This window comes from Excalfactoria chinensis, chromosome 3 (assembly GCF_039878825.1).
Source record: "Excalfactoria chinensis isolate bCotChi1 chromosome 3, bCotChi1.hap2, whole genome shotgun sequence".
In the NCBI taxonomy this organism is placed as follows: Eukaryota; Metazoa; Chordata; class Aves; order Galliformes; family Phasianidae; genus Excalfactoria; species Excalfactoria chinensis.
The window spans coordinates 85,701,732-85,718,403 of record NC_092827.1 but is presented as its reverse complement, the minus strand read 5'-3'; positions in this window follow the sequence as shown (position 1 = coordinate 85,718,403).

The window sequence follows — 16,672 nt, the reverse complement described above, 5'->3', positions numbered from 1 at the left end:
CATAGAAATGAATTAATTTTCTGTAGCACAAAATCCTGCTGAAGAGTTCTTATAACGAAGAGAAAGCTTGAGCTTCTCATTATTATAACTACAATTAATTGGCTCAGGTGTTCTGTTTTTGACAACAAATTGAAGCCTGGGCTCCTACAAAATCAGTAATTTCTGGATATTTTCATGTACGTATCAAGAGTGAATGGTGTGTTCATCCCAAATTATCACTTTTTTTGCCATGAATAATCTACTGAGGTTATTGTATCTCCTTACATCAATCAGCAAGTATAGGATTATGGCCACAAGTGTCATCTACTTCAGATACAAGCAAAGGTCATGATATCAGTATGTGAGCATGGATTCACTTCACAAAACAAGACACATACAGAGAAAGCACAGCAGCTCCTCGCCAGCTCCACAGTCAGTGAAATTCATGAATAGGAGTGGATATGTGAGTGCCAGAAAAATCCCTGGCTGTTTTACAGTCTCGTTGCTCTTGAAATAGCAGAACATAGGAAAGGAACTGTGATTTTCTAGTTATTTATCTAAAATTGAAATATGTACCTCTGGACTAGAGTATAATTCCTTGTGAACACAGGATTGGGTCTAATTATTCTATCACTTTCCATTTCAGCTTCTTTTACTAAATGAACTTCATAGTTCATCAGTCTCCCTGTTAAGATTGCACACTCTTGGGTACAGCTAGCATCTCTCCCTGCATTTACAAAACAACCATTCAAGGCACAGTCCTGTGATGTTAGCCCAGCTCTTTTCAGCCAGTAATTCAGGCATGGAGTGTTGTCAACTGCTAACATCTCTGCATCATATCTGTTATCTTTCGTACTTATTTTGTAGAGAGGTTCTAGGAGAATCTCAGTCTCTCAAATACTGTTCCAGTTCATACTGGAACATACCACATAGAGAAATAGCAAAGGATTCAGAAAACAAAATGGTTGAACATATTTCCACTGCTACCATCACATCATCGTTTGCAAGTCAACCTGTAGATGTTCTGCACTTAGACGCTACCAGAACCAATTTCTCCTCATCTTCTCAAACAGCCATATATAAGCCAGTTCTCCACGCAGTGACTCAAGATGATGACACGCCCAATTAAGATGGAGACCTTTTCCCTAATGAGATGTGATAGTGAGCAAGCACCACTGAGATTCTTCATAACTCTCTCTTTTCATCTGTTGCCTTTGCAGCCTCCAGGTCATACTGATCCAGTCATAAAACACCCATAATCACCCCTAGGCAATTTGTTCTGTTGAAAATAATTGAGATAAGAATTACAGGAAATTGCTTGATATTGGCAATAAAGTCATTTATTGTAATTGATTGTATAGTATGCCTTATGCTATTACGAAGCCTAATAATCAGAAGCACATAACTAAGTCAGCTCTAGCTGTGGAGAACCATGACCAATATGAACCATAAAAATAGGAGCAGCTGTAATCATTGATGTCCTCTGATCTTCTAAATGCACACTGGAAATTGTATTAGCCAAGATAACAGAAAGGGAAATGTCTTGTTTCAGAAATAGTATGAACATAATCAGATTTGTGAAACCAAATGATTATAGTAATATGGGGCACTGTGCACTGAGAGCAAAGAAAAAAAAGGTTTTATGAAATGCATTTCACTACTCGGTAAAAGGCAGAAAATAAACCACAGGGACTTCATCCTTCACTGTTAGTGTGATTGCTATTCTTGACAACTCAATATAAATTCAGATTTCTCAGGTGACGCACATTGGAAATATGAAAAAGAGAGAACACTTCTCAAAGTAGCTTCCAAATAGCCAGTTGCACTCTGAAGTTACCTTAGAAGAAAGGCTACACAGAAGTAAATCAGATCAGTGAGAGTCTGCTCTAAGCATTATTCTCTCCATCATCAAGTCATTATATCCCCACAACATTCATATGCAAGTCCTTCATGTATTTTAATAACTCCTCTCTTAATCCTGGTATCTCTGTCCAACAAAAGAGGTGAGAACAGTTTAGGTATTTTTTCTGCCAGAGAGACAAAAATTAAATACTGCTAAATATCAAGCTGAAAAGTTATTAGTTGAAAATTTATTACTTTAAGTCAAAATACACTCCTTAGAGACGCTGCTGTGCTGAGTCACACCACTTAGATATTATTTTTTCCCCTTCCTAGACCAACAGTATATTTGTTATAGAGGCCCACAGTAAATACATCTGAAATAATGGCTTTAAGGCATATCTAACATGCATTTTGAGTGCTGAGCTGCCCAACTGAAACACCGATTTTGCCAAACCATTGGGTTGTGAATTTGCTATCAGTTCACGTGACAACATACTCTGAGGTACAAAAGCAAATAGAGAAGGTAACCTCATTTTTCCAATATAATTTCTGTTTTGAGTGCTTCGTCTGCATTTTTTCCCTACTAATTACTATCAAGCTGTAAGCAGAAATCATATTGAAACATTCCCTTTCTCCAAACATCACTTAATGTTGTTTCACACATCACCAGTCCTCTCACATCTCTTTTCCATAGCTTCCAGCCCATCAGCACTCCTGGTTTGCTTTTGTCATGCTGATTTTTCTCATGCAGCCCCTTAACACTGGAAAGTAATTCCCAATAGACACCCACATAGTTACCATTACAAAGTAATGAAGATCTTTGTTCAACTCCTTTGCACTTCTCAGAACTCTCCTTTCCTAGATATTACAATATGCTCACTGGAACCTCACTTTGCTGACCCAGTTCCTTTTCATGCAAATAAAATTAGTTTCAGCACTGCCTCTGTTAGGAGAATTCCATCAGTCAATCATGTGCTGCCTTAAGACTTTTTGTACACACTAAGCTCAACACAGCACAAAAATATTTTTATTACATGCTCACAAAGACCCTAAAATGTTAAAGAGCTGACCCATAGATGGATGATATGGAGGTTGTTGCAACCTAGTTCATTAATAGTAGATTAGTAGTTTCCTTTTTCTGTAGTTTTAAAGATGTTGAGGTTTTAGTTCTTTATTTCAGTTCAGCTTTTTATCAAATATGCTCAGCAATTCCTTTTCCGTTTCAAACATACATTACCTTTAATAAAACAATAAGTTTGTGTTCTTGCCATTAAACACTGCCTTCCCTTTCACAAGGAAACCATTAATTTATAAGTCATAATGTGGCTCCCCAGCTGCTTGGAAGATTAGCAATAAAGCAGCAGTATGACTACACACATTACACTATTTATAAACATGTTAAAACAATTTCCATGTTAGAACATTTCAATTAACCTGTAGGCTTAGATGCCAATCTACACCAGGCTGTTAAAATTACTGAAAAAGGTATTTTAGACCTAAAATGCTAAAAAGATATTTAAAAGAATTTTATGCCACTAAAGGCAGGAAATCTTTTAATTTTAAGCTTGATATTATCCAATCAAGAGCTCTCCAAATTAGGCAAAGTGAACAGAAATATCAAATCAGATCTTGGAGTTTGACCCAGGAATCGTACAAGGTTGTTGTTTATGCTTATGGAATTTTTGCTGGGGCTGTCTGCTCCAGTCAAAATATTTACTGAGTTAGTTAGCAAAGAGCTTCTTGACTAAGATGAAATCTAATTTAGCACATTTTACATTCCCGTAGCACATTTAGCAAGTTTGCTCAATTTAGGAACACATCCTACAGAAGAATTTAAAACAATTGGTCCAGAGATTCATATTCCTGTGTAGCCAAATATTTTCAGCCACTTAGTACAAGTTGTTATTTATGTGTTTAAAAAAAATATTCCTTTTGAAAAATTGTCTTTCAGGAGATCATCCCCTGGTTCATAGGCTTTAACACCCTCTGTGTGCTGATGTTTCATTAGGCAAGCTTCCAAAACGGGTTATAAATTCCAAACTCTTCAAAAAGCTGATTTATATCAAAGAACAGCTGGCATGTAAAGAAAAGTGCCTAACAGAAGCAATGCGATAATGTGGTAGAAACTGGACGAGTACAAAACTGAAAATACTTCGGTAACTTCCATCACGCCTTGAGGGCCTTCTGGTAAACAGATTAATAGTTCTTTGTGGGTCATGTGTGGAAATGCATGTTCTCTATTTTCCCCATTAGCCAGCTTCCATGTACTAGCAGGTGTGTGCTGGGGTGATTAGGAATATTGTTAATAGAGTTCATACAGTGCAAAACAACACTGCAAATTTAACTTTTGTCTTCTTGTGGGATTTGAAGCACGCTCAACAACTCCAGAGCAGTTCCACAGAAGAGTGAATCAGTTTCACAACCAAGTGCTGCCAGCAGAGAGACAGGTCCCACTGATCCCCACTCCACTTGCATCCAAGCACTGTTTGCACAGGTTTATCTATTCCTCATCCAGCAGAAAAATTATCCAGCAAAAGCATGTAGCTTTCTGTTGTATTTGCCGGATATTTAGGCTATTCCAAAGGGCCCCTGTGGCAGCTTCATAAAGTCCCAAGACTTTATATGTAAAAGCATTCAGACTTGTGCACTGGGACAGCAAAAAATCCTTAGGTCAATCAGTGAAACCTTCAGTTCAGTTCAAACCCTGCTGAAATCAATGGAAGCTTACCAATGGCTTCATGCAAATATTGTATCACAGACCAGAGCATCACTCACAGTGCCTACATCAATACCTAATGCAGGCAAATCAGCCACTACACATTTTTCAAGATGTGCATGGCCATAGTTTCCACTACAGCAAGAGAAAGTAAATAGCGTGATGAGGGTCAATGGTTTTCATCTCCTCATTAATAATATTTTCTAAAAATACACTATTGTGCTGGTAAGCATATTTCAACATGCCATGAAATCATTGGCCAAAATGATGACTTCCAACAAATAAGAAAGCATTACTATAGGTTTAGCACTGTAATGATTGCCAACAATACTGCTTATCACGCTCAAGGTGCAATTAAATGAGATGCCTGGTGCTAGTGCATCTGCTTGGAGAATTCACCCTTGCAATGCTCTGCTTTAAGGCTGAAGACTAAACAGGCATAATTATCCTTTACTCTGGAGCTGTGAAGCAATCAGTTTCCAAAGGTCAAGAGAGAGATTATATTCTAAAAGGGAATTTATGTCCTCTTTTAAAATTCATATAATTCTGGTTCTCCATAGAAATTATTACTTTTTTTTTTTTTTTTTTTTTTTTTTTTAACTGTTAGACAAAGCTACAGAGCAGTAAACTCCAGCAGAGAAGAGTAAAACCTGACTGAGCACACTGTATCACCATGCCCCAATAACCCTGTGAGCAATCTGTTTCTTCCCTCCTTGGGGTAACAGACTGAGACCCTGCTCTGATGTTCAAAAAGCAATAGCCAGGGCTAGAGACAGGTCAAAATCCACCTCAAAAACACATCTCAAGCCAATTTCCTTTTCAGTCCAAGTAAGACTTTTGAATCCCAGTGACCCTTCCAGTCAGGATTGCACTGCTGTCCCAAAGAGAGACACAGCCTGTGTCCTCCCCTGCCCTGTGCACGGGGTCACCACTTGGGAAAAGGGAGATTAAAAACTGATCAACAGCCCTGACATGTGCTTAACCTAGCAGCAAGGGAAGAGGGTGGAGGCTGTCAGCCTTAATTAATGCCTGTTTTAAAAGCACTTTGCATTCCTTGCCTGACATGTGCTTAACAAAAGCCAAGAGCTGTTGCTGTTATTAACAACTTGCAATATAAACACACTTGGCCTGATTTTCCTCCTTCTTACAATAGGCTTCACGCTTGTTTAAGTCTCTATTCCATTGGAATAAGCAGGCTTTCTGCTGTCAGGGCCAGAGGAGGCTCTGAGATGTATAGCATGAGCATCTCCAGAAGAAAAGGCAGCAGGAATAAAAACCAGCTTGGTTAAGTGCTCCATTCCTTGCAGGCTGAGCAAAGAATCAAAAGCATCCCCAGTAGTGCCAGTCTTTACCCATGCACTCTTCTTTAGCTGCTTCAGTGAAAAAAAATATTTTGTTAAGAAAATTATTTTTTCCCACGAATCCCTTTTTATTTATTTATTTTTACTGTGTCAATTTGTTTATAATAAAGACAGAGCTAATGAGACATCAAAGAGATTCTGCTAAGATGCTCTGATCAAGAAAAAAATCCAAAGAAACAAACAAAAAAAGCCATGGCTCATCAGCCTGGGTCCTGCAATGCTTTTCTGCAAAGCATTAAGATACATGGAGAGGAAAAAATCCAAACCTATCAGTGCATTAAATCAGTCCCAGAGGTTATGAGCTTTCATATTCTGTTGATCACAGGAGGCCCTTTAGTTAGGCCTTGATCCTTTCAAGTATCTGGAAATGAAAACATGGTGCAGAAGCAGCAGCTTCGATTAGACTTAATATCAAAAACAAACAAACAAAAGCTTGATAGCTCTTCCTTGCTAATGAGAGGGAAAAAAAACTCACACAAGTGCTCTGGAAGAATGCCATCCCACTCTGCCAGCTGACGTCAATAGAACAACAACATACATCTCAATACTATCAAGGCAGATCAACCTGCAAACATAATTTTGCACTTTTTTCCTCTTCTCACTGGCTCCTTCAGAGAGATGAAGCTAATGCTTTTCTCTTTTATTTGTTGAAGAGATTTTTGATGTTTTTTTCCTCTCATCTTTTCAGCACACCAGAAAAACCAGTAAGGAAAGGAGGTGAATTTATTTTCCCCCTGTGTAACTTGCAAATTACACTGAGGAACAAAACCAGCTGGTAATGTTGCTTCAGTATTAGAGAAGAGGTCCATAAGCTTACAGTGGGCAAATAGCATTAATTCAAGAGGGGAGAAATGTGAAGAAACTTAAATGGCAGCTTCAGCCCTCATTCTGCTTACTGCAGCTTGCTCTCTTCACAGTCATCTAGGAGTATCTACAAGGCCTGTGCCTTTGCTTTTGGGTTTTCTAATCAAGACAGTTTATTGCCCAAAAAGCTTGATACCATTTTGGAGTTAAACAGAAATAAATAAATAAATAAAAATAGTAAGATCATGGCAATCCCAACCATCAGTTCAAGCTGGGGGCTGTAAAGATAGAAACAGCCCTACCAAAAAACAGCCTTGGGATACTGGCAGATGACAAGCTGGACATCAGCTGGCAATGTGCCCTCACAGCCCTGAACACCAACTGCATCCTGAGCTGCATCATCAAGAGTATGGCCAGCAGGTTGAGGGAGTGATCCTGTCCCTCTGCTCTACACTGGTGAGACCTTGTCTGGAATACCCTGTCCAAATGTGGAATCCCAGTACAAGAGAGATGTGGATCTGTTGGATTGCAGACAGAGGAGGGCAACAAAAGTGACCCAAGGGATGGAACACTTCTCCTGCAAGGACAGGCTGAGAGAGCTGGGGCTGTTCAGCCAGCAGAAGAGTGGATTCTGGGGAGACTTGATAATGGCCTTTTCAGCATTTAAGGGGCAGACATAAGAAAGAAGGGACAGACTCTTTGGGAGGGTCTGCAGTAATAAGACAAGGGGGCATATTTTCAAACTAAAAAAGGAGAGAGGTAGATTAGATATAAGGAAGTGGTGCTTTTTATTGTTGGTGGAGAGGCACTAGCAGAGTTTGCCCAGAGAGGAGGTGGATGCCCCCTCCCTGGAGACACTCAAGGTCAGGCTGGATGGGGCTCTGAGTACCTGATGGATCTGTAGATGTTCCTGTTCAGTGCAAGGGAGTGGGACTGGATGGCCTTTAGGCATCCCTTCCAACTCAAACAATTCTCTGATTTTCAGTATAGAAACTGAAAGTCAAGTCACGCTATCGTTGTTCAGCTAGGCCATTTTGATAGTGGTGCCACCCTGAATGAGCTCCTTGAGGAGCAGGCAGCCTTAAATAAAAAGTGATTGAAATGCATCACAGTCATACCAGCTCTGGTATCTGGGTTGTAAAGCACCACATCTATTAGGGCAATTAACAGTAAGGTCAACGCAATGACTGTGTACCAAGGCTCTATATGAAATATCTAGATGTTCCAGTCTATAACAGTCTGCAAACATCTCTCTACTATAAAATGGAACTTGGAAAAGGGCCAAAGATATTAACATTATTTCATAATGATCGTTACTGTAGTCCCAAGTAATCAAATCTCTTTCAACTAAAAGATATTACCCTTCATAGATTCACCCAGGGAGTATTAGATTCGGTTATGCTTTCCTTCTTCATACACAAGAAGTATTTTCCTAGCAGCTGCTATTAACAGCTGGGAAGTAGTCTATTTGCCTGGAAATAGCTCTGCTTTAAGAAATCTATTAGTTACTGCAATATATGGTTACTATTTTAAATAACATGTGAAACACATAGGATACAATGGTATATTAGAACAGTAGCTCACAGCCAGCATTTCACAGCTCAGCACAGGCTGAAGCGCAGTTCAATACAATGCAAGAAGCTGAGCTCAGCTATCTATCCCTATCATCACTCTTCCATGCTGCTCAGAAATACACTCTGGATTATCAGATCATCTTTTTGGAAGCCCTGCACCTTGTTCCTGTATCGCCAGCAACTGCTGGTGTCTTATCTGTCAGAGAGAGAAAGAAATGGGGCAGTGACCAATCTGGGCCTGTTCACTGTGAGCACTCAGCATTTGTCCGTCCCAACTTGGTTCTGGGCCTTCCCTGTATTTTAGGAGTAAAAGCCATTCCATGATTATACATTTCAACTTCTTCAAGCAGTTTTCAGTCTTTAGTATCTTACACAAAAAACTTCCTACATGACTTGTAGCTCAGGTTGATCCCAGAATTGCACTGCTTTGCCTGTTATAATGGAAGGCATCAGGGAGCCTTTCCAACACTGTTAGTTGTGACTTTGCAAAACTCTAATCACTTAATGGATTTTGTGTCAAGAATGCAGGTTCCCAAATCCTGTTAGAGGTGCCTTTGAGAGTCATTTGTTTGCAGCTAATGAGTAGAGAATTATTGGACCTTGACAACTAAGTCTAAAAAGCTTACCATATACTCTGCATATACTATACAAAAATCAAGCATAGCTCTTCATTTTAAACTGCTTATACATACATCAGGCTAACAAAGAATCTGAGCATGCCAAAGCCCTCCACAATCACCTTCTCTGCTATTCCCACAGAGCAGTGAAAATTTTGTGCAATTTACCATTCATACCTGAATGTACCGTGAGAATATTGGTTCTACTGAAAGCTTTCCTTAGTTCATAGTTTCTTGAGCATATTTGTTCATCTTCATACCTGTCCCTGCTCCATCCCTGATGACATCGTGAGAGTAGCAGTGCAGAGTCAACAACATCATGCTACAGCTAAAACAACCAAAACCACCAACTTTTCATTCAGCTACTAAGATTCTGACATCTCTAGAGAAAATATTTTGCATACAAAACTCAGCTATTTTTTTTTTTTGTACCACCCAAATCACCTTCTAAAATTACTAGCACTTTTGCCTACTAATACACAGTTCATGGGTAACCACAGTAGACACGCAGCATTGTAGATATGCAGACCTCCTGAGCACTGTGGTGTCAAAGCCATATATGAAACAAACAAACAAAAAACAAGCCACCACCAAAATCTAGGAATATATTATAGCTATGGTTCTTGTAAGCATTTATTTTGAGAATCATCACTTTAGATACATTGCTTCTTTTAATTAAAGATTACTAAATAAATAAATTTATTACAATAAATAAATAATAATAAATAGATAAATAAATTAATAAATAAATAAAATTACTCCCTCAGTACATCTTCTCTTTTATGCCCCTATTTTTGTGCAAAGGCTCCTATGTACAGTGTATGCTGTCACAACAGCTCCGATTCTGGTGACTGGGAGGGACAATAGCTACATAGGTGTAATGACTGACAACAGCATTTTTCAGCTTATAAAAAGAAATGGAAACTGAACACTAAAAAACATCTCAGTTCGGGCAGAACAACTGGAACAACATCAGCTTTTCAGATGGAACAACTGCCTTACGGTCTTAAAGAAAAAAAATAACCCATCCCAGGAAATGCTGACAGAAGAGAAATGTAAAAACTTACAAGTGACACCTGTTTTTCATTTGTTTAGCCAAGAAAATTGAACAAGCATATATTTACTCGTATGTAATTATGCATGCCTGTGTGTATTTGTGAACAGTGCTAACTGCAGTGAAGTTTGACATTTTAAAATTCACCTGAAAGCCACAAAACAAACACGCCTGCTTGAACTCTACGAAGGGAAGCAGGAGTTTGTTTACAACATGTTTAAATAGATATGATTACTTTTTGATTGCAAGTGGTAAATACTGACTAACTGCCATATCCTTTATGCTTATGCATCACATGAGCTACTTTAAGGTTTTGTATATCTTTTCCTAGTTATTATATATTTTAAAATGATCACACCTGATTAACCAAAGATTTTCGGTCTGTCTCCAGCAGAAATCCATCTTGTTATTCACCATGGTAAGATGTTGCCACCCCAAAATTATGAAGTCAGGTCAGCATATACTGAAGTACTACCCCCTGCCATGTTACTTGAACATTCAGAGAAAGGCGGGTGAATACCAGCCAGCTTTCAAACTAGTGATGCACACAAGAGAACTGAATAGTCTCTGTCATGAATACAATTATAGTGTTTTTTTTATTAATTACAGAAGAAATTAAAAAAGGAGCTTAGCGCAATGGTAGCAACAAAAGCCCATTTGGAGCAGGTTCTTTGGTATCATATGACTTTTTGCCCACCAGAACCTGCCCAGCCCTATAAATGAGCTCACCAACAGCACTGGCCTAGAGGCTGGAATGCGCTCTGCTCTTCGCCATCTGCCTGCATGAAGGAGAAATATAAAGGATTTTCCAAGGCCTATGTAACAAGAACTCTTCTGCAGGGATTGATTTGAATCCAACTTCTTCCCTCATTATTCCACACAGTCCATCATTTAGACTGGTAGGTGTGGTTAAAATGATGCATCCCATTCATAAAGCTAAGTAGTAGCATTCACAGTGTCTCAGTGTCAGGTTGTGCAGCCGCCCTTTCTGATGAGCTCAGCTCACATTAGCTGGGAGACCATAAGAGGGGTACCCAGCCAGGAACAAGCCAGATAGATTCAGCTGTTTGCTGAGCTAGCTTTACAGATTTATCATCCCAGCAGCAAAGAATGGTTCATTAATATTATTTTCTGATTATAAGGCATTTTTGAAGAGAACAGAAGAGATGCCTCTAGATACAAGCAAGACAGGAAAGTAGATGCTTTTTCTGATTAGCTTAGCTTTTACTAACGGAGGAGCTACTTATTTTCATCTGAATGGTATTTCAAAGAAGGAATTTTAAAGATGATTGGTTAAAATTTCACCTTACCTTTTTACCCCAAGGCAAAATCTCTTCAGTTATGCAGATTAAACTTGTAAATAAGTTTTATAACAAAATCAGCCTTCAGAAGTAATTAAAACTCATTCATAATTCCTTCTCCTTTGAGTTAGAAAAATAAATAATATGTTCCAGTTACCTTCAAGCAAAAGTTTAGAGGCTCTGTCAGTGCTATGTGCATGTTTTGATATTGATTACAAGTAAGCCTCAAAAAATTATTAGGAAAGGGGCTAAAATTCTGAGAAAGAGGAGCCCCATGAAGCTCTGAGAGCTGCACTTTCATAGCTAGTGTGGTGCAAAAGGCTAACTCAGGATGCCTTTGATTAAATCCACACTTAATTACTGAAGAACAAGGTAGCATAAATAAGGGAGAGAGACGATGTGCTCTGCTCTGCAGCATTAGTCACACATTTCATATCTAAACAAGTCATTATATGTCACATTAATTAGCAAAAGTTATGGTTGACTCTGCAAAAGGCTTAGTAGCAGAAAAGCTACTGGTTTGCAAACGAGCTGTCAGCTAACAAACTGCTGTGGGATTATTTTATTTATTTATTTATTTTTAAACAATTCCACTTGCAATTAAATGGTCTTCACTGAAAAGATACTAAGATAAACCACCTCAGCAAGAAGGTGACAGCAACAACCCAGGAATTTCAGAGAAAACTCTAGAGCTTGATCGGAAACAAAATGTGACATTTGTACGCCTCCAAAATGAGGGACAACCAAATCTGAAGCTGAACGCTGCTGGCCAGGTAAACTATTTGAATAAAACTTTTTTTTAATTCTCACAGTGCAAACTGAAGAATAAGAGTTTCAAATGAATGAATTGGAAGGAACTCTACCCCTCCTGATGAGATAAACTGTAACGCACAAATCTAAAGTTAATTATAGCATATATTGTGTTTATATATATGCTATTCATTAACATTAAAAAAATAGGTATTTATTACTACAACATAGAAGGGCTTAGCTAAAGTTTTTGCCCAAGTCAATTTGCTACGTGGTTCAAAATCAGCCTCTCCACTCTGGCAGCTAAGAAGATCATTGGCAATTGTAGGTAAGCAAGATGAACCTGAACTGACATGAGAAATGCAGGTCTGAAAGCAGCAGTGTCTTTCTGAGAACACTTTCACCTCTTGCTTACTCTCAGACTCCTCTCTACATAGGGGAACACAATATTTACTTTCTATTCTTTGCCCCAAAGTACACAACAAAACCTCAAACATTTCACTTTTCATTATGACTTCAATTTAGGTTTATTATTATGTCCTCATTTCCTGTTAGATAAGCCTTGATCTTATTTTAGTAAACTGCTGAAAAACTTCTCCCTCTATATGCACCCCAACAAGAAAGTCACATGCTGGCACACACATCTTTCAGTGAGGTTTACAGAACACAGATGAATACACGTGGCTTATTGCCACCAGTTTGCTTTTCATTTACAGCAGAGCCACAGAAGTATCCAGGGAAATCCATGAAACTTGGGTTTATATGCAAGACTTTTCCCACATCCTGCCCTCATATCATTGCCGAATGCTACTGGTGAGAACATTTACCAAAACACAAGTTGTGGCTTATTTTTCTGTAACACGCATTGACTTTTAGGGCAGGATAAGTGAAATATAGCAGCCCTGACAGATTCTAAAGTCAAAATATCACTCAAGTCAAAAGGAGTCTGGTTTCTGAACTAAGAGGATGCTTGTATCTTGTGATATTTCAGACTAAGATGAAGAATGCGCATGGGCAGGAGGTTTGTCTTGAATATGTAAAATCAAACATGTCTTAAACAGGCAGATACAGAATAGAATTGCCAAGACACAAATTTCACCACATAAGCTTTCAGAAACAAGCAACTAAAAGCACATTTAGTTAAAACGGCTTCTAGCAAGAATCAAAACACAGATCTAGGCTCCATTGCACTGATTTGGATGGGTTTTATCATCTACAACTCTGAAAATGACTACAGCATCTCATTTATTTGCAAAGTGAATCAAATGTTTCCTTCTTGGAAAACAAAAACTACTTTAACACGCATCTCCAGATCACACTGCAAAAACACAGTTTTTAACAAAGAAGTGCAAGTTATTCTACTGTCCACTTACAAAAGCAAGCAGGAGAGAAAAAGAAAAAAGACAGGCCATTCTTGTCATGCTGTTGATGCCCATTCATGCATTATTTGACAGTAATTAAATTTAAACTTCAAAGCATGAGGAAAAAAACCAAAAACCCTTGGATGGCCTTTTATAGAGTCCAGCTCTTAAGACTGCCAACTGTAAATGTAAAAATCAAAACCAGAAGTTAAATTGTACTTCTTGTCCTTGCAGCTAAATTAAAAGCAGAATCAGACATTTGAATTAGTAAAACCAATGACATCAACATAGTTACAGTTCCTGAGCTTAGTCAGAGGTGATCATTAGCAAGCAGCAAATCAATTCCCATCTCGGTAGAGAAGGAGATGTACATTCCCAGCTTCTTAACAGGGAAGGAAAATAACTCACACAAATAAAACAAAATGAAAAAATCCAGTGTGAGAACTCTTAACTTTCCTCATGGACCATGTGTATGCTTGGTTTTATCCTTCATTAAGACAGATGTAACAGACATGCACCAAAGGAAAAGCATACATATATATATATGTATATGCACACACACACACAGAGCTGAACTTCCAACTCCTTAGTTCAAAGTGTAATATTTTGACATTAATATCAGAAATATAAAAGTAAAGGAGTCAACAACAGAAACCCACTGACATTCTACTACAGCTCTCAGCCAAGACAAGTTTGGTTGGCTGAGACCAAACTGTAAAAAGAATCCCTTCTTTTGCAACACAAGTGCTGATGTCTCAGAGAGTCTTCATTCCTGCAGTGGCAAACTAAATCCTGCTGCAAATGACTGTGACACTGTCAGTTTGAAGAAAGGGCTGTGGAAAGCCTTTAACAAGCAGTGACCATGGAAAGAAAAAAAAAAAAAATCGTTCATTTCATATTGCACAAAAAGAGAATTTTTTTTCCACTGAAAGATGATTTATGTTGTTTCATATTAATTCAGATTTTGTGAAGTGAGGGGATTTTAAGCACACTCAGCCTGAGTGCATCTAGAAACATTGGAAAGAGGATGTTGCTATTAACAGACAGACCTTCATGCTAACTTCTAGATAGCTACACATTTACACCATCATACACTGCTGGTAAGGGTTACAGATTCAAAAAGGATGTAAAGCAGAACTGGCTTGAACAACATCTGTTGTTTTGTACCCAACAGAAGAGAGGTAAAGCACCTCACTCATGCACCAGGGCACAAGAACAGGTCAGGTAGTGGCACAAGCAGCTTTCCATGCTTTCCCATTGCTCAGAAAGTAATAAACAGTGTCCAGTGTCCTCAAAAATCAGGAAACAGAAGGGAACCATCCTATCTGTGAATGGGATGACCTTTCTGGAGCACTAAGGGCCTGCCTCTTTTCAAAAGAGCCGCTTTCTGGTACTGTCTAACCTGAAGTTAACTTCAAGCAAAGGTTTACATTCCTCAAAGGCCAAAAGTCTTATGAAAAACTCATATGTCAAAGATATCTGGTACCTAATGACATACAATACACACTATCTACAACAGGTTTAATCAGCTCTATCAAACACCCAAAAAATCACAATGTGTAACTCATCTCACATTTAACTCCCTCCAACTTGTCTCAGCTAATTAAAACCAAAACTAGAAGCCAGACTCAACACCAGAACAGCAGCATGCTGCATAGGTATGCGATTTTATTTTTTATTATAGTGTGTTGAGCAGGATAATTATTTCAGAGTTTAAAACAGAATCTAAGATTTGACTGAAACTCTGACCAACTTTACATTAGACAAAGAAAGAATAACTTAGTTATATAATTTGTTTCACTATAGAAAGTGAACAGATGAAAGAGGATGCTATGTGCTGGAAACTTCAGTAATTTCATTCCCTTTCACTCTTGGTAGAAACAGAGCTATATAAAGCTACATTCATGAAGACTGGCTACTTGCCGAAAGTCTAATGGTTCCTTCAGACCCTGGCCTGATATTATATTGTTGTGTTTTTCTTATTAAAATACAATTACCCTCTCTCAGTGGTTCAGCTACATTAATTTCTAGTAAACAATCTGTCAACAGCAAATACACTTAAAACAGCTGTAGTTCCTTTCGGAGCTGTACTGTTATTGAGACCATATGGCCATTACGGCGACGTTGCTTCCTTTTTTGTCCTCTCCTTTTGACAAAATAATTTATCTTTAATGTGCTAACACTCTTCAGAGCTGGCCTGGATTGGGTTTATTTTTAATCTCCAGAGATGCTAACAGTTACAAAAATAATAGCTGAGGGAACAGAGTATGGGTGGTTTTAAAGGTAAAACCTTCACAAAATTCATCTACTCTCTTTTTTCTTCATTAATAGCAAGATTACAGCAGAAATTAGAAACAAACAAATGCAAACGTGTTGTGTTATATCTGTTTCCTCAGTGATATTTCCACTTTTCAGTGTTCCAACATTACCTGATCCTGTATTTGCGTAGAGTGACAGAGAATCACAAAATCACAGAATTGCTCAAGTTGGAAAAGACCTTTAAGATCAGGTCCAACCAGTACCCTAACAAACAGCCCTTTGCTAAATCATGTACCTGAGCACCACATCCAAATGGTTTTTTAACACATTCAGAGATGGTGACTCAACCACCTCCCTGGGGCAGCTATTGCATGTAGAAGTTAAATCTGTGGAACACCAAAAACAAATTCTATCTGATCAAGTAGTCCAAAGAATCTAAGTACCAGGAAAGATGACGTTTACCATTATCTCTACAACTAATTTACCTATTTGTGCTTTCTCATAGATTTCATCTACTTACAGTCCCTTATTCCCACTGGGATACATGCCCAACCAGTCTGTTTAGGACCACTTGCTTGTGACAGAGAATTGGGAACACTAACTTTCAAATCTTTTTCACTTCTCTGGGTTGCTCTTGACTGGTGAAAACTAAACATGAAACAGATTTCATATCCTTTGAGTCAATAGTTGGTATCCTCTACTGCAAAATTCTTGCTTACAAAAGTCTCCTTCAGCCTTAGGCAACTATTTTTTTTTTCTTTCTTGTTTGAAAAAACATGCCTATTTTGTTGATGGTCTAAATGTAACGGCATATAAGATTTGGTGCAACACCACTGCCAGGTAGTAGTCAAACAATCATCAAAGTATGATCCCACACAACAATATTTTGTGCATCTATTTAAGTGTAAACAATTCACAGCCTGTCCAAGCACAGCCTTGCATCTCATAGCCCACCTCAGCTCCTGCCAAGGTGAAAGGTGCAGTCAATACAAAGAGGGTATCAAAGCAGAAGCTTTACTGAGGCACATCTTAAAACAAGAAGGAAGATATATTT